Source organism: Amblyomma americanum, chromosome 5, assembly GCF_052857255.1.
Source record: "Amblyomma americanum isolate KBUSLIRL-KWMA chromosome 5, ASM5285725v1, whole genome shotgun sequence".
In the NCBI taxonomy this organism is placed as follows: domain Eukaryota; kingdom Metazoa; phylum Arthropoda; class Arachnida; order Ixodida; family Ixodidae; genus Amblyomma; species Amblyomma americanum.
The window spans coordinates 26168053-26187127 of record NC_135501.1 but is presented as its reverse complement, the minus strand read 5'-3'; the positions used below and the strand labels follow the sequence as shown (position 1 = coordinate 26187127).

At 44.8% G+C, this 19075-nt stretch overlaps 1 protein-coding gene across 3 annotated transcripts in view; it reads left to right on the top strand.

The window, feature by feature from the left end:
• LOC144132342 (beta-mannosidase-like) overlaps positions 1 to 19075 on the top strand; it is a 306383-nt gene that overhangs the window by 188345 nt on the left and 98963 nt on the right. The window lies entirely within an intron of this gene.

Here is a 19075-nt window from a genome sequence, read left to right as displayed (position 1 = left end):
TACAAAAGTTAATGAATTTTGTCTTAATTCTAACAGCACTTTTCTTCACCTGTACAAAGTTCTTATTGACTGCCGCACGCGCTTTCTGATTGTACATTTCGTCAGGCAAAACAACAAACCCATTCTCTTTGGCAGCTTGAAGAAGCTTAAGGCTGTTCTGCCTAAAGAAGGAAACAACATCATTCAACAATTTCTGGCTCTGCACACATACACGGCTTGGTGAACAGTTCCTCAAACAGTCCACACCCTCTAGGAGGCATCGGTCTGGGTTCTCTCCTTCTCTTACTTTTTGGGCCAATTTCCTGTTCGCAGCGATGAGCTCGTGTGGCTGTACACCAGGCTCCAAACTGTACTTCGGTCCTTTTTGAAGAATTCGCATTACGTTGTCCGGCACAGAGGCGTCGCCCAGGACTGTAACATTACTCTTTTTGTCATGTGCAGTCTTCCTCCCCAGGCACAACAGCAGCTGGCTCACGATGCCTCTCCAATGGAATTCAGCGAGTTGAGCAGCATTTTTCTTCAAGGAAGAAAGCTTTTTGACGGCGAGCCAATCGAGGTGATCATGGTAGCATATCATGCGCAGCCAATCATGGAACAGACGAAGTTGTCGCCAAAGTTCTGAGCGCATCGTGGGGACATGTGAAAAGAATTTGCAAATTAATGCGCCTCCCTACGCCACGTTGTTTAATTTCTAATCTTGCTTGAACATCTGGTCTCCTGCACAGGACCGCATTACCGAATATCTTTTTTTGTCAGCGACAATGATGGACTGCTGACACAACTTTTAGGTACAGCTCTTTCGACTGCGGCGGCCTCGATAATTTCTCTTGTTAATCTATCCTCAATTCTGCCAATCACCTCGCATTCTTTAAGACCCGGCTTGCATTTATGAGGAACGTCAGTGCCGTGCCATATTGCTGGAACCGCGATACCTAACTTCGCTGTGGTGCTCGCTTAACCGCCCATGAAGGCATCTGCCTGACTGCCCAATGTACGCCTTTCCGCATGAAAGCGAGATCTTCAAGTCAAGTCAAGTCAGTTTTATTTACATCATTATGATGTGGGCAGGCTCAGGCAAAAAGCGAACGATTTTCGCTTGAGGGAGCCCGAGCCCCCCTACATGGCGTACAGCAAGGGCAAAAATTTTTTTTTTCTTTAAAAAGTACAAAATCCACGCACGCTACCTAACAGAATATAATACAAAAAATTCAGAACAATCGATATAAACTCTTGGTACATGTTCATTAATACGCAATACATTGGTGTTAACATAGATGCAAAAGTCATTCGTGTCACACTTTTCACACAAAGGGAATACAGTGGCTTACAAAAAATGATTTCTTAGAGTTTGTGTACTAGATGTTTCAAGAGAAAAACGTTCAAAGATGAATTTGTTTAGTAACCTTGGAACTGCATGACGCATCATCTGTCGACCATGTTCTGTACGGCAAAAGGGAATGGTCCAACGTTCGTGTTTTCGAAACGAGTATGGCGTTGAGTTTGTTTCGAGGGATGACAATGCTGTCAAGAAATTGTCACCGTGACAAATGGATTTTTTATATCTTATGGCTAAGAAAAATTCGTATAGCTTATGAGCGGGTATGATTTTGAATCTCTTAAACAGTTCTTCGGTATGTGCGAGGTAGTCAACATTTGCTATATAACGTACTGCTTTCTTTTGCAGCATGTATATCTTGTGCAGGTTAGTTTGAGTAGTAGAGCCCCAGACAAGGAAACAGTAGTTAACATACGACATGAATAATGTGTTGTATATTATTAATTTAATCGATACGGGTAGATAGGAGCGAAATTTCGCGAGAATTCCGACGCACTTTGATAAATTGGTTAAAGAGAAGCTAATGTGAGGGTCCCAGCTCATGTTCTTGTTAAAGAAAATTCCTAGTGTTTTTACTGTGTCAACCACCTCTATAATAGAGTTGTCTATTTTTAGCCTAAGATCTGATGTAACGGCACTCTGCCGGTAATGAAAAAGTACCGCTTTTGTTTTTTTACTATTTATTATCAAGGAATTTGCTGCGCTCCACGATTTCAACTTTTCTAACACACTGTTTGTGTTTGAAATGAGCAATGGAATATTATTGCCACTAAATAAGAGACTGGTATCGTCTGCATACAGAACATATTTTGGAAGGTTACTGATATTTGTTATGTCGTTTATGTATACAATAAACAGTAGCGGTCCTAAAATGCTTCCTTGTGGAACTCCATTGGTTATAGGTTGAAGAGTTGAAACATGCTGATCTATTGTTACACATTGATATCGATGCTGTGGGTAGGACTTTAATAGACAAGCTGCAGTGCCACGGATTCCATATCTTTCTAGCTTGTTGAGTAGTATTTGATGGTTTAGGCGATCAAAAGCCTTCGAGAAATCCACAAAAATACCTATGCACATCTCCCTGTTTTCAAGTGCCTCCAGGATTATCTCTTTTTGCATTAGTAAGGCTGTTTCAGTAGACCTGTTTGGGCGGAAACCATGCTGTGACGGATTAATGAGGTTAAGTTTATTGCAAAAGTTCATGAGTCTTTTATGAATTACTCTTTCTAGGCCCTTAGAAAAAATCGGCAGAATAGAAATCGGTCGATAGTTGGACATATCGTTTTTATCGCCACTCTTGAAAAGTACAATCACTCTGGAGATCTGCATTAATTTGGGAAAGCAACCTGTTGATAACGCCAGATTATATATATAAGTCATTAGGGGGGCAATTACGTTCAGCACATATTTAACTGGAATAATTTGTATGCCATCAATATCACGTGATTTGCTATTTTGCAACGAGTTGTATATATTACATACCTCGCATTCATCTGTCGGATCAAAATAAATGCTGCGGCTATTCCTAGGAATTGTGCTGCTCAGATATTGAGGGTTTTGAGAACTGCTGACAACATCTTTAAGAAATTTGTTAAATTCTTCGGCAAGTTCTCTACCATGTATGCGGCGGCCCTGAAAAACGAGATCTTTGATAACTGGCGACGATGGTGTTCTGTTTAGCAACTTGTTTAGTTTTTTCCATACGTCTGCACTATCTTTACAGGATTCCTGTTGGAACTGATGCTGCAAGAAACGCCTCTTTTCATTTCTCAGGAAGGAATTCAGCTTATTTCTATATTGCTTAAATATTTTTAAATCTAAAAGTGACCTCGTTTTGACAAACTTTTTATATATTCTAGCCTTCATTTTTATTCGTCTTAAACATTCACGGCTGATCCAGGGCTTTCGGTTGTTATGATGTGGCTTTAAAATAATTTCTCTAAAATGTTCACAGTAAATTCGCTTAAAAATGCATATGAATGTTTCATACGCCTCATCTGCAGTGTCACAGTGGAATACAACATCCCAGTTTTCATTCACAAGACTCGAGTAGAAAGATTCCAAGGTTACAGGGGTGATGTTCTGGACAATTACTGTCGTCGAAGTTTGCGCATGCGTTCTTTTATCTTCACATTCAACAAAAAGGTATATGGGAAAGTGGTCGCTCATGTCGTTACATACAACTCCTGATATTACTTTTTTTGCATCAATGTTAGTGATAAAAAGGTCTATCAAAGTTTCTGTGTACATTGTAACACGTGTTGCAGTTTTAGTAAAGATAGCATGACCATTTGCTTCTACTGTCAAAAGAAAGGTCTCCTGCGCAGGGCAAGATTTTAGCACATCAACGTTGAAATCACCCGCAAGTAATAATTCCAAATCATTTACATTCACGTAGTTGAATAGCAATTCAATGTGGGAAATGAAATTATTGAAATGACCGTTTGGTGGTCGGTAGATCACGCAGTAAATGTAGTTTCTCGATTTCAAGCATAGGCATTCAAAATCTTCAGTCAACAGAGACAGTTCAGGAATTATTTCACATTCTAGATTATTTTTGCTAAGGATTTCAATCCCCCCACCTTGTTTATTAGGTCTGTTTAGGAAGAAACTATTATATCCATCACGCCTGTAAACCTCTGTATCTGTTGAATACCATGTTTCTGTCAACATTATTACGTCGAAGTCAAAAACAAATTCATTTAGAAGGATAGTAAGCTCATCTTCTTTATGCCTTGCTGATCTTATGTTCAGATGAAAGGAACTCAAGCCAATTTTTCTCGATGTATTAAACGTGGTGTTTATGTCGAATGGAGACTCTGCCATTTTACAGGCGAGATGCCAAATGTAAACAAGTGAAGACGCTTAAACCATTTTTTCCACGTCCTGAGCATTGCGAAGGTACAGAATCGATGACGACTCTTCCTTCCTAGCAAGAACCCTACCATTGCTTGTCCAGAGAAATTTCCACCCGTTTGCTTTCTTTTGTTCAATAGCCATGCCAAGTACTCGCTTTAGCGCTGGACAAAGATGCTCGTTGATGAAAAGGGGCGAGCTCGGTGAAAAACCCAGGTCCTTAGTTGACAAGCGCATTTTACGTGCTTTTTGGAGCACAGCGTCTCGCTTGGGACGGCTTTTGAACTGCACAACGATATTCGGTACAGTGTGGGTTTTTGTAGGAACGCGATGACAAATTTCAATGTCGCCTTTCGCAATAGGCTCCTTTAAAACCTCCCCTATTTTATCAAGAGCATCAGGAAGGTTTTCATCTTCAGAGAAAGGTATCCCTTTAATCTCAAGGTTCCGATTCCTTGAATACTGCTCCGAGAAAGTCACTCGATCCTCGAGCTGTAAAACTTGCGTTTTGAGCGCTTCGCAGTCTTTTAATAGCTTTTCATTAGCCGCTTGGAGCTCTTTGCTTACTTTTGTGAGCTCATCACGTTCTTTCTTGCTGTCCTCGAATTCTTTGTTGAAAAATTCGAGACTTGCTTTTACTTCCCTTAGCTCTTTTCTTAGATCCCGTTCAAGTTTTGCTTGAAATTCGCGCATTTCCTTCCTAAGTTCAGTACATTCACCCATCTCAAATGCAACAAAACAGTGCACACAAGCAACGGCGTTGGCAGCAGTTTGGGCAGAAAGGACAGAAATGGAATTTCACTGTATGCAAAACGTTCTAACCTGCAATGATAGCGGACAAGATTTAGATGGTGTTGTCGGGCTGCCCTTGCTGCTGCCAAGTGATTCCTCGGTGGAAACGCGACCCTTTTTGTAGCAGGCGCTTCCCTGGTGGACGTGACGTCACCGGCGTATTGTTGTCGTCAGGCTGGCTGCCTTCCTTGCCGACGCTTGCTTCCAACACCGATGAAATACTGGCCACGCTCTTGATGCTGCAATGATAGCGGACAAGATTTAGATGGTCTTGTCGGGCTGCCCTTGCTGCTGCCAAGTCAAGAATATTTCCTCAGTGCGCAATACAATGTGTTTTCTATGCCGAATCGTGAAACTATTCAGAACCCAGCTGTCATTACAGGTAGCCTTGAAAATGCGGGACAATATTTCCGGGGCAGCATACACACCTTCACTCCCGCTTTTTGAGCTACTTTTTTGAGGGAGCGTGAGAGCCTGTGGATATATGGCACCAGCACTACCTTGCTGCCCCCGTAGCCATCAGTTATAGCCCTGTTGGCCGTTTCCTGCTGATGCAAACTCTCATCGACCGAAGCTGATAAGTGTGTCGGGAATCCTGCTGCTCTGAGGCGATCCACCTACTTATAAAATCTAGTTTTGATGAGGCATGCGCATGACTTGCTAACTGCATGCGAAAAGCACGCCTTCAAAACTCCTCGCTTGACCAGCCTCGTATGCGCAGACGAAAAGGGTAATAGGGGCTTCTCAGCTCTGGGCTCATACCTCCAGCAAACGTGCTTCACAAAAACCAGCTTTAGGTCAAGAAACCGAATAGTGCCCTCAGCCGGAAGCTCATGGGTGATCTTCAGAGGGTTGTTATAATCATTAGAACCTAAAGGTTCTAAAGGTTCTAATGACTATAGCAACATAATGTTTCTTTTGCAGTCGCCTTTCTAGACTCGCAGTGTAAAGGTCACTGAGCGCAGGAGCAATGCACGAGCTGATGCACACACCACCCTTTTGCAGAAATACCTCCTGATTCCAACTAACAAAGGTCGACTTCAGATATAGAGACAATAAACTTAAGAACCCGTCAACAGACACACCTGATTCATTCCGAAAAGCAACCACACCAAAGCCTTGAATGCAGTCTTCGATACATTCTAAAAGCTGCTGATGTGGCAAAGAGCAATATAGATGGTTCACACCTACTGAAAAAAATTCAACATCTTGCTCTTCAAGTTCTGTTAGAAACTCAATCACTTGTTCTGAGCTCCTGATAAGAAAAGAATCATCAACGCTGAAACCTTGGAGATGTCGTTGCAGAAATAGCCCCACTTCCTTCTGCCACATGCCATATATGATAACGCGGAACGGTGCTTCAGGATTGTGCGTCTTGACCCAAGAAAAGATCTCGAGGCCTAATTTATCCGCATTGTGGACCGCAAGCGCGAGCCTAGACAGTTCAAGCCGTAAACATAACATTTTTGCTTGTGCTTTTACCTTTCCCAAAGACACGCTTTGTTGATGATTAAAGACTGAATCTAATGCGTCACGCGGCTTCTTACGGTACAAGTCCAATGGAAATACCGCAAAGCGACCTCTTTTGTCAGTGGGAAGGGCACAAAGGCTATTGTCCATTAGAAACGAGGGTACGCTTCTCACCGGAGCGGGGGTACTCGTGGGCATTCACTTGGTGAGCACTTCCATACCCTAGACATTACACCATTGTTTCTCAGACAGGGGTGCCCGGCTGGACACAGGTTTCACAAATGACAGGAGCTCAGGCGCATTCTTTTCGGTTGCTCTGCGTACTTGGGTCCGAGCTTGAGCGTTCATTGCACAAATTTTGTGACCTTGACGTTCCCAAAGATGTGGAACTTTTCACTCTGTTCCGGTGGCCTGTTCTTCTTGACAGCACGCAGGTTCGACAGGCTGTTTGTCCAGAGTTTTTCGGCTGTCCAATGTATGAGGTTGCAGTACTGTTTCCACTGCCGTCGTCTGTCCCAAGGCTTCGTGTGCTGCTCGATAACTTGAGCGTGGAGAACATCTCTGAGGAGTCCCCTTGCCTTTGCCGCTCTGATCGTAAGATCTTGCACACCCGGTTAACATGGTGGATGGATGGAGGAACGGTACCAAACAAAGCCTGGACGTCTTCTGGCACAACCTTGACTCGGATGCAGTAGGCCAATGTGCGCATCGGGCAAACGGTGATTGCGAATAATATTACTTAAAAAGCAGAATGACGAAACACCGAAGGACAAGGATCCGTTGAACTAGAAATACAACTTAAGGTTTGTTCATGTCTACCTAGCAGTCCTTCGTAAAAGCAATAGAGACTTTTCTGCAACAGCCGCAACCGGTATTTCTACCTTCTCTGAGTGTCTGCGCCCTCTGAAGATCACCCATGAGCTTCCAATTAGGAACTATCCGGTTTCTTGACCTAAAGCTGGTTACTGGACAGTAGGTTTGTTTGGTGCATGAGCCCAAAGCTGAGAAGCCCCCATTACCCTATTTGTGTGCGCATACGAGGCTGGTCAAGCGAGAGGTCGTGAAGACGTGCTTTTCGAATGCAGTTAGCAAGTCCTGCGCATGCCTCATCAAAAGCAGATTTTATAAGCAGGTGGATCGCCTCAGAGCAGCAGGATTCCCGAGACACGCATTAGTTTCCGTCGCTGAGAGCTGGCATCACCAGGAAATGGCCAAGAGGGCTTTAACTGATGGCTAGGGGGGCAGCAAGGTAGTGGTGGTGCCATCTATCCACAAGCTATCACATTCCCTCAAGAAGGTAGCACAAAAGTGGGAGTGAAGGTGTTTATGTCTGCACTGGAAAGATTGTCCCCCATTTGCAAGGCCACCTGTCCTGATACCAGGGTTAAGAATAGTTGCACGATTCGCATAAAACCCCTTTGTGCCGTGCACTGAGGAAATAATCTACACGGTCCAGCTTTCATGCGGCAAGGCTTACAGTGGGGACAAAAGTCTGGAGACCACGTGTTCCTGAAACGAAGCCGATAGTTCTAATATTAGCCAGCGGCTGGACACTGCAATTGTGGAGATGAAAGAACAAAATTTTGAGATTCACCTCCACAAGTGTGGTCTCCAGCCGCCGGCTACTAGTAGAGCTATTGACTTCGTTTGAGGAACATGTGGTCTCCAGACTTTTGTCCCCGACTGTGCATTGGGCTGTCAGGCAGATGGCTTAATGAGCGGTTAAGCGAGCACCACAGGGAAGTTAGATATGTCAGTTCCAGCAATTTGGCACGGGACTGTCATGGTCATAAATGGAACCCTGGTTTTAAAGAATGCGAATTGATTGGCAGAAATACAGATAGATTAAGAAGAGAAATTATCGAGGCCAGCACAATCGAAAGGTCTGGACCTGAAAGCTGCGCCGTGTGTGTGTTGTCTTCTTGTGTCGCTTTTAGCGCATTCGTTCGCATAATTGCGTGAGCAGTCCGTTATTTTCGCTGACATAGAAAGCTGTGGAATTTTTAGACTCAGGGCAGTATGCCAAGCGGCAAAACGGGTGGCATTTGCTTTTTAAGGTTTTTGTTCACAAATTATCTTGTCTAATCTAATACGTATTGTTTTTTCTTCATGTATAAATTCTGTATGCACCAAATAAAGCTTTAGTGGAAGTTAGCGCTTGTATTTGTCCCCTGCGTTCTTGCTGCGCTATGGAACATAACACATATTTAATAGCCCGAACCACCACCTTGTTCAGTTTGCCAATTAATATCTGGAAAATTTAAATGGCCAAAAGGAAGATATGTGATTAAGTGTGCTTTGCGGTCAGTTTACTTTCTACATTATTAGGCTGGCCGGAAAAAACTCGTGGATGTTATGTGGCGGCCTCTAACAATCACGATCGGAAAGATGGTTAGGTGCAGCTTAAAATTTGAGCCATAGCATCGCGAAGTAGGAGTATCCATCTATAACGGAACATGGCAAAACTTGGCTGGCCGCTGTGAGTACGCGCTCTCCTCGTGCTTCTTTACGAAAAAGCTGAAAGTTTGACAAATCAGCCAGTATTCGGTTAATATCAGAACATTACTGCTTTGTGACAAAACAAGATGTTCGCGCTCAGAACGAAAACTACGATTATTAGTTGATATTGCAGAGAACGAGAGACTAGATAAAGGAGCATTCTTGGTGCGGCTTTTTGATGCCTCATTACGAGGTGGCTGCTATTCCGATTGTGGAGAGGTGATATCTCTTTACTGTTTTCGAGGTATCATCGACACGTAGCGCCCGGGATCAATATGCAGTTCTTGTAAAAAGGAAATTTCGCAGACTAACTTTAGCAAACGCGGTTTTGTTCTGTCACCCATTCCTCACATTTACGGGAAAGTCTTCGCTGACGCTGAAGTCAGTTTAAAGCAATCTATTCTTCCCTCTACATTGACTCCGTCTTTATTGATTTCTCTAAAGCCTTTGATCGCGTACCTCATAACCGCCTGATGACAAAAATACGCAACCTGCAGCTGGATCAACATACTACGCAGTGAATTAACGCATTTCTAACAAACCGCTTTCAGTCAGTTGAGTTTGGGAGCTTGTTATCAAGACGTACCGCTTTTGCTTCCGGAGTACAGCAGTGTTCTGTGCTGGGTCCACCGCTTTCCTTACTATATATTAATGACATCACGTCGAACATAACATCAACACCATTATTTGCAGATGACTGTATAATTTACTGAGTTATATCGAGCCCTTGCGACATCATTGCTCTCCAGACTGATTTTGATGATCTAACTCATTGGTGCGAAAGTTGGAAAATGATAATTAACGCAGATAAAACTAAACTTCGCAAGTTTACTTCCGCTGCTAACACTAGTCCCAATGCCTACGCAGTTAATAATGCTATCATTGAAACTGCAGCGTCGGTAAAATACTCAGAAAATTTTAATGTTGAATGATGTGCGTTTTTTTTATCGCTGTTTGGTTCAGTGTGTGCATGTTGGCCGTAATGTGCCGTGAAATGTTAGTTGCTATATTTTGTAAATTCTGAAGGTGCGATTTTTGTTGTTGTTTTGTTTTGTGGGGTTCGCTACATGTGCATTTTTTCAGTACCTGTTCCTAGCCATTTTTTTCTCTATTAACTTGTACCTGGCTTCCTAACATGTGTATTTCGGTGTTCATCCGTTTATATTCTCTGTTGTGTATTTGTCAAGTTTTCATTGATCAATCCCCTCCCCCTATGTAATACCCTCATTGGGCCTTTAGGATTTCGAAACAAATGAATAAAATAAAATTACATTTACGACCATTCGAAAGTAGAGTGTCATTGGTTTTATATGAAATAAAGTTGACAATGATTGGGTTATTGCGGTTAGGTACGCAATGCTTAATGCGATGGACGTGTTCTATGTTCACAGGGTCAATTTCTATGTTCATGTACTGAAAAGTTTGGCGACTGACTGCCTTCTCAGAGCCTGCAAACTTTTTCGACGGGTTAGTGGCAGAGATGCCATAAAATGTAAGCTTATTACGACGGGAACGATTTTCAGCATCGTCAATTAGGGCTTCTAGACTGTCTATATGATGATGAACCATGAGCGCATTTTCACAGTTCAGTGCGTCCAACTCGGTTCGAACAGCTGAAAAAGTTTTTAAATAGGCCTCCACATCGGTCAAGCGCATTGTCAAGTTGGCTATGGCTTGGTTAGTGGCATTCATCTGGCTTTTAATGTCATGCCTTTCTGATATGACTCGTTTGACCAGCGGATAACTTTTTTTTTCCGCAAGCACAGCTTCGGAAGTGTTAGCTCCTGGGTTACATTCAACATTGCCTGTCAAAAGCATCAAGGCACTGCACTCAAAGACAAGGAAAATGCAGCAGTGCGAGCTTGGCAGCTGCACCAAAAAGTAGTGGCTAGATGTTTTTGGAAACAAAGAATATTTATCACCAACCTGCGTGATGAACACAATTTGATTAGTGACCAGTGAGGGAGCACAGCCCCAGAGCACTGCACAGAATGGCGAAGAAGGCATGATCAACTTATATATCGAAGGATGACGTCTGTGGCAATGAGGCTTCCCACTTTGGTTCCGGGAACATGTAGTCAGGGAGGGGCTCTGTCGGACATGATGCAGCGTTGATATCGTGTGGATTACAGGGTTGGAAGTGTAGTGGTCACTGCAGCTCAGTGCTGCAGGTGATGCGATGGCAATAGAAAGAGTCAGCAGAGCAGAAAAAAGTGCATTTGGAGCGCTGATAAACACCTGCATGGTGAACAGAAACAGATTAGTGACCAGTGCGGGAGCACAGCCGCCGTGGCCACTAGTTTAGATTTCATTTCCATCGAAGAGATGGAGGGGGCTGAAGGTAAAGGCTGCCCGAAGGAATGAGAGCATGACCAAAATCGACAGCCCCCTCTCACAAGACGACAGTAAGCTTACAAAGAAAACACATAAAATACATTGTTCGTATTGTCTGATTCATGCACAAATTTTCGATATTTTCATCTGTAATGAATATACAACCTAGGTGTTGAACAATAATAAACATGCAAACTTTCTTTGGAAATGTATACATGCAATGAAAACAAAGTCAATGAGATCGTTTTGGCACAAGTACGTAGTAGTGGCGTATTCTGTGTTTAGTTTTTTTGAAAAGTTCAATACCAATTTTACTGCAATGATTAAGGAATGTTGGCAGGGTGAACGACAATGTTTTCGTAAATTAATTAGTGTGATGTGCTATAACATTCCATTTACACTTCTGAAGTGTAGTGCATAAAGCAACGCTTTCTTCTAACAATGATAATTCTTATAGAAACATTCAATTTTCTGTTATTTTTAGTTTCAAGTTAACTGTTAACTTTTAACTGTAAAGATTGTTCACTGGTGCTATTCGAGCTTTTCGGAAAAAACTTTGTGTGTGGCTGTTGTGTGGCCAGTCATAAAGGATCCAGAGAAACATCTTTGGAGCATAAATATCTTTAGCAAATTTGCAAGTGTAGTGGTCCTCCAAACCAGAAAGCTGTAATTCAGACAGGAATAAATTAGACATTTATAAAGAAAAATTTGTACTTGAGATGGCAAACGTGTTCTAAGTCGTGATATAATTTCAAACAAGCAAGACAAACATGTTAAAATATAGTCAACATGACTATCCTCCTTGAGGGTAGAAGCCCAAAAGACGGGGACAAAAATGTTGTGGTTATCCCGCAACATTTTTTTTTTTGAAAAAGGTACTCCCAGGATTTCAATCTTATCGACTACTTGTAGCTTTTTAGCTCCATATCTTATAGAGGCATAAATTTCTCTTTACTTTATTTTTGGCCTCAATATAATAGCTTTTCTTACTAACCACTTTCAAAGGTTGGCATGGAAAAAGATTGCTTCATTTAAGAGCGTATTACAGTCAGAAGAAGCGGAAAAATCACTAGCGCCATTCGCAGAGACGACATATTTTGGCTTAATAGAAATGTTTGTTAAGACATTAAATACCAAATAGGTCACCGCCGTGGTGGCTCAGTAGTTTATGGTGCTCCGGTGCTCTGCTGAAAGACGCGGGTTCGATCACGGCGGTGGCTGTCGAATTTCGATCAAGGCGAAATTCTAGAGGCCAGTGTAGTGTGCGATGTCAGTGCACGTTAAAGAACCCTAAGTGGTCGAACGTCGCTTTGGGACGGTAAATCCTTATAAACCAACCAAACCAAATACTGAATAGTAGTGGACCCAGAATATTGCCCTGGGGAAAACCTCTTTGATTGTTCCTAATCCAGATTTATAAGCTGCAGTTTTAACAAATTTTTGTCTATAATTAAGACATGACTGAATGTTTACAAAAGTGGCCCCTCGAGTTCACAGATTACATGCTTTTTAAATATTGTACAGTCATGAATGAAGTTGAAAGCTTTAAAAAAGCCTAATTATATTCCAAGAATACACATGCTTTCTTCAAATTGGAATAAAATACATTCTTTTGAAGCGAAAAGCTTCACTAGGCTCGTCAACACCGGGATTTGCGTGAGCCACGCTACAGATTTGCCACAGCTGCGCATGCGCGAAACCGAGTGACATCACGCGGAGCGCAGGTGGTCGCCGCTGCCGCAGCCGTCGCCGCCGCTGCGCGCTGCCTTCGTCGTCTGACCTTTCGCCATGGTAGGAGGAGAAGACCCAGAGTGGTAGTGTGGGAATTGCCTCAACAGCAGCGAAGATATGAAAAGTGCAAGGCTTGACAAGCGGCTGAAATGCCAGAATCACGAGAGGCACGCCTTGCTAAACGGCGGCAAAAGGACGATGAATTGCGCCGTTTGGCTGCGTCAGTTGACAGTGGCCAGGTGAGCGAAGACTATTTCGGGAGACGTCGAGCGGTTTCAAAGAAAGCAGGAAAAGGCCAGAGCTAAACGAGCAACTAAACGCCCCGAGCAACGAGAGGAGCGTCTCACTAAATGACGACGACAAGACGCTCAAAAGCGGCTCTTAGCCGCGTCTGCTACCGGTGTTAGCAGCCAACAGAGTGAAGACGACGACGACGACGCTATGGAAGAAGGGTTAAACATTCGCCGCTACACAGACTGTCACATGTATTAAGGAACCTAAATTAAATTTTAAAGGAAAAAGGTGTGAAGAAGACGACGCGAATTAACCGAATAATAAAGAAGAGGAAGAAGAAGCATTCGTTGATGTGGAGAGAGTTGATTGATGGAGAAGCATTCGGTGAGGTGGAGAGAGATGATTGGTGCAGAAGGGAAGATGACGACGACAAGGCTTACGTGGACTGACACCGAGGATATAAATGGGCGAGTGAGAGCGAGGCACTGGGGGGAACAGCAGAGAAGCGGAGGCTCCGGCAGGGCAGGGACACATCGGCTGGAAGAGAGCGACGCCGGCTACTGCTCCGGTGAGCTCGCGTTCTACGACATCGCATCGTTGACTACCTGCTGTGCCTGAGCCCGTTCTGGGGAGTCAACAGAGGACGCTACCACCTTCTACGGCCAGGGGTGTCTCCTGCGCTGTTGCCACCCATCCGGGTGGTGCCCCCAACGCCAACAACACCGAAATCACCTCCACAGGCGCTTAGACAAGGAGCCTGTACGACACAGCCAGCGGCGCCGCCAGCGACGTCAGCCCAAGCACGTCGAAAGCCGCCAGCAACGCCAGCCCAAGCGCGCCGAACGCAGCCTCGACGCCGGCTACGGGATCCATACAATGCCGCAGCAACACCGAACCAACCGTGAGCACGAACGCCGACCGCTAATAATAGTAGAACGCTTGTAGTAGACGCTGGTAGCAGTGTGCCCGGGTCGTGTGTATTTATAATCCCTATGTTTTATGTTAGTTTTGTTAGCTTTGTGTTCTAGTGTGGTGTGTCATGTAGGGGGTATTAAATGTGCGTTTGTGTGGGTACACCCGTGTGCCTAGTCCATTCTTTCGGTCAGAGTGTTCTCCGGAGAAATCCGTGACAAAGGTAAGTAGCGAGCCTGCCAGGGTTCATTTACTTTTTTATTTTTGCTTTGTCTCGGATCTTTCTCATTTCTCGACGGCAGAAAGGATGGATTTGGCAAGAACGTTAGAACTGGCGCTCAAGCTAGGGTTAAGCAGGGAAGAGGCGATGCATCTCTATGAGGAGGAGGGAAAGAGGCAGGGAGAGGTAAGGGTGCAAGCACGCGCAGACGCTCGCGAGGCAGAAGGGCGAGAGGCTAGAAGAGCCCGCGAGGCAGAAGAGGAGAAAAGAAGGATAGAACAGGCGAAGGAGTTTATTTTGTGGAAACAGGCGCATGTCGCGGGAGGACATGACGTTATCACGGACAATGATTAGCGTTCCTTGGCGGGTACAGAATCTCCTAGACCGGTTAGAGTGTGTTCAAGAAAGCTGATGGCTCCTTTTGATGACAAGAGATATGTTTTGGATGCATATCTGCAACGATTCGAGCGGATAGCTTTGGGGCAAGGCTCGGAGCGCAGTGAATGAGCCACAACATTGAGCATGTGTTTAGTCGGAGAGGCGCTGAATGTTTTTGGAAGGATGCCTGCTGCTGATTCCATGGACTACGAGAAAGTGAAAAAGGCACTCCTCCAAAGATTCATGCTAAAGGCAGAGGGTTGCCGTGAGAGATTTCGCACCGCGAAACCTGAGGATTCAGAAACCACGAAGCAGTTTTCCTGCAGGCTATCCAACTATTTTGATAGGTGGCTTGATATGTCAAACACAGAAAAGAGTTTTGAAGGGGTGCTTGACAAGCTGGTCACAGAACAATTTTTAGCGTGCTGCAGCTCAAAGCTAGCGCTATTCCTGAAAGAAAGTTGTATTCATTGGAAGAGTTCGCTGACACTGCAGACCAATTCTTCGAGGCTCAAGGGCTAAGAAGTTTGAGTAAGGCAAAGGAGGAAAATCAAAAGGTCCTACAGACAGATGCGGCAAAACCGAGAGCTTATGGCGGTGCGTCTAAGGCGACAGTAAGGTGTTTTCTCTGCGGCAAGGTGGGGAACCGTGCAGCTGACTGTCGGACTAGTAGCGCTGTCCAAAAAACACAGATGGTGTGTGAAGGCTGTAAGAGGAGGGGTCATACTCTGGATGAGTGCCGATACAGAACGCAGGACCGAGCTGCATGCGTTGTCGACTCTAGGGTAGAACTTGTCACGCCACCCGAAGTTCCGCAGCTTATAGGAGAGCAAACGCCGCTGGATAATGAGGCAGTGAGTGGAACACCCAAGTCGAAAGCAGCAATGACAGTGGTGGTTGGGCAAATAAGGGACCGTCCTATATTGGTGCTTAGAGACAGCACAGCTAACACAGTCTTGGTTCGATGAAGCCTGGTGAAGTACGAGGATCTTACAGGGAAAGCGTCGGCCGTCACTCTGGTAGACAGCACAGTAAGGTACCTTCCTGAAGCCAGGATTCTAGTGTCCACGCCATATTATACTGGTGCATGTAGTGGCAAAGTGCGTAGACCAACCCATCTACGATCTCATCTTGGGGAACATTACGGGTGCAAGAGGTGTTGAAGCCCCCGATCCCGAGTGGAGGATCCTCGATGGTGTAGAACATCCAATGGAGAAATGGCCTGCGACAGCTCAGATGGGTGCAGTCAGTTTCTCGTCGGCAGTGGAGACAAGTGCTCAAGCGACAGCCCGAGCAAAGCAGCGTCCGCTCTATGCTCCTGTTGCGAGGTGCCTGAGGGTAACACCGGGCGAAATTGCAATTAGGCAAAAAGAAGACCCGAGCTTGAAAGCCTGCTTCGAACGAGTCGGGGAAAAAGTTACTTAGAAAAGAAGCGCCAACAGAGGCAATACGTAGGAAGTGACACGGACACTTCCTACTTGTCCGCGTCACTTCCTACGTATTGTCTCTGTTGGTGCTTCTTTTCTTAGTAACATGCACCAACGAGCCCAGCAAAAAGTTCTACGGGGAAAACGTGAAAACAAAGAGGAGCCGTACGTCCTTCGAATATCAATTGGTAAATGGTCTTCTGCACAGGGAATGCATATTTAGTTCAGAAGGCGGGTTCAACAGCTGGTGTTACCGAGAGATATGCGAGAGACCGTGCTGCGCTTAGGACGTGACGCCATTATGTCGAGACAAAGGGTGTTCAAAAAACGGTCACCAGGATCACCGAGGAGTTCTTTTGGCCGGGCGTTCAGAGTGACGTTAAGCGCTTTGTTCGCTAATATGACGTGTGCCAGCGCACAGCCCCTAAGGGAAGAGTTGGTCCCGTAGCTCTGGGCAAGATGCCAGCCATCGACCTACCGGTTCAAAGAGTGGCTATTGGCATTGGATAAATAATATGTTCTTTGCAATGAAGTACCAGACAGAGTATTAGGAACCGTACTTTTGCAATAAGAGAATCAAACAGCTCTAGCTATCTCTTGACTGTATCTTTTTGGTGTTGTGGTTGATTTGTTGTAGTTGCGGTGTTAATGTATCTCTGGGATTTATTTTGTTGTTGCTGTTGTTGGTGTTATGTGATTATACAATGAAGTGTGTTGTGGACACGAACATGTTTATTAAGGGCTCTGTACGGACGGCGGCAGTGGTGTGTTAGTGTTCTGAAAACGCAGTTTTGAGTGCTATGTTTGTGGCGTGCTCATGGTGTGTGCTGGACACCTGCGGTGTGGTGTGTGCTGGGTTCAGAATCGCCACAGAAGACAGTCGGTTGGCTGGATGGCTTGGAGATCAGGGTGACGTGAGCAGTTTTTCATGGAAAAACTTTTGAGAGAGGGGGCCCTTGTCACATATATTAAGGAGCCTAAATTAAATTTTAATGGAAAAAGGTGTGAAGACGACGACGCGAATTAACCGAAGAATAAAGAAGAGGAAGAAGAAGCATTCGTTGAAGTGGATAGAGATTATTGGTGGAGAAGCATTCGGTGAGGTGGAGAGAGATGATTGGTGGAGAAGAGAAGACGACGACGAGAAGGCTTACGTGGACTAACACCGAGGCTATAAAAGGGCGAGCGAGAGCGGGGCACTGGGGGGAAGAGCAGAGAATCGGAGGCTCCGGCAGGGCAGGGACACATACGCTGGAAGAGAGACGCCGGCTACTGCTCCGGTGAGCTTGCGTTCTACGACATCGCATCGTGGACTTCCTGTCGTCCCTGAGCCCATTCCGGGGAGTCAACAGAGGACTCTACGACCTGCTACGGCCAGGGGTGTCTCCAGCGCTGTTGCCACCCATCCGGGTGGTGCCCCCAACGCCAACACGGGCATCACCTCCACGGGCGCTTGGACCGGGAGCTTATACGACACAGCCAGCGACGCCAGCCCAAGCACGCCGAACGCAGCCTCGACGCCGGCTACGGGATCCATAGAACGCCGCAGCCACACCGAACCAACCGTGAGCACGAACGCCGACCGCTAATAGTAGAAAGCTTGTAGTAGACGCTGGTAGCGGTGTGCCCGGGTCGTGTGTGTTTATAGTCTCTATGCTTTATGTTAGTTTTGTTAGTTTTGTGTTCTAGTGCGTGTGTCACGTAGGGGGTATTAAATGTGCGTTTGTGTGGGTACACACGTAGCCTAGTCCATTCTTTCGGTCCGAGTGTTCTCTGGAGAGATCCGTGACACAGACTACATGTTGAAACTCGGTGAAAGTGCCAGCGCGCCCAAGGTATTCACGACACACTTTGCGGACAACCCGTTCGGTGACGTGTGTGACGTTTGTGAAAGATTATGGTATCTGCGGGATCTGAGACAATTCTACAAACTTTGTGTACTTAAGAGAACACGTTTTGGAAAAGCTAGAAAGGTTTACCCAAATGTTAACCCTATGTATGAAACCTTAATCTAAACCACGAGCATCGCCACGAAGCTTTTCGCTTCGAGATATCCAGGCTTAACACTTTAGCTAAGCCTCAGCCCAACTTTTTTTTGACGCAGCGAGGCCCATTCGATAGGCTTGTTTCTTCTAAAACAAAACCGCGTAGATGAGATAAAATCCTGTTTGTAGAAGAAGCTGGGGATTTGCGTATGGAGGAGTTCTTCTGACCCTCTGGAAAATAAATATGGAGTGGAGAGATAGGTCAATACTTATGATATGCCATTACGTTTCAATTGTACCATTCACGTCACACTTTTTTAACAGAACACTTACTTTGGTAATTTCTATTCGTTTCGGAAATTACGCTTGTGATAAACACAAGTTAAAAATTAATATTACATAGGGACACAACGCATCGAGGAAATATTTATTGGAGAGAATTTGAATATAGTCAGCGTCACAACTCGTACTAGTTTTAAGGGAACAAAAATCTGACATCACTTTAGTCTGGGCTGCGTGTTTAAGAAATGCGGAAGAGCGCTTGCTGATGGGCATAAAGTTGAGAAACTCATATGTCCACCGCAATAAAACTACTGAAGGATATAATCGTTAAAGGAATCTGCAAGTCGATTGCTGGATATTTGCATGCCATTTACTGCAGAGTTTCCTCAAAAAATGGCCCTAGATTCAGAGCCCACCCTAAAAGCCCCAGTCACCATCCTCTTCAATAGACGTTTACTCACTGACTGACCCATTCCCGGTTGCAAATTTAGAGGCTTTCAAACTGTATTTATTTCTTTCCACAGGAGATCAGTTTTGTACAGCCAGCTCTCAGACTCAAATTGAACGCAACAAGACCTGCTTCTCTTAATTTGTGTTCAGCTTATCGCAGTATATT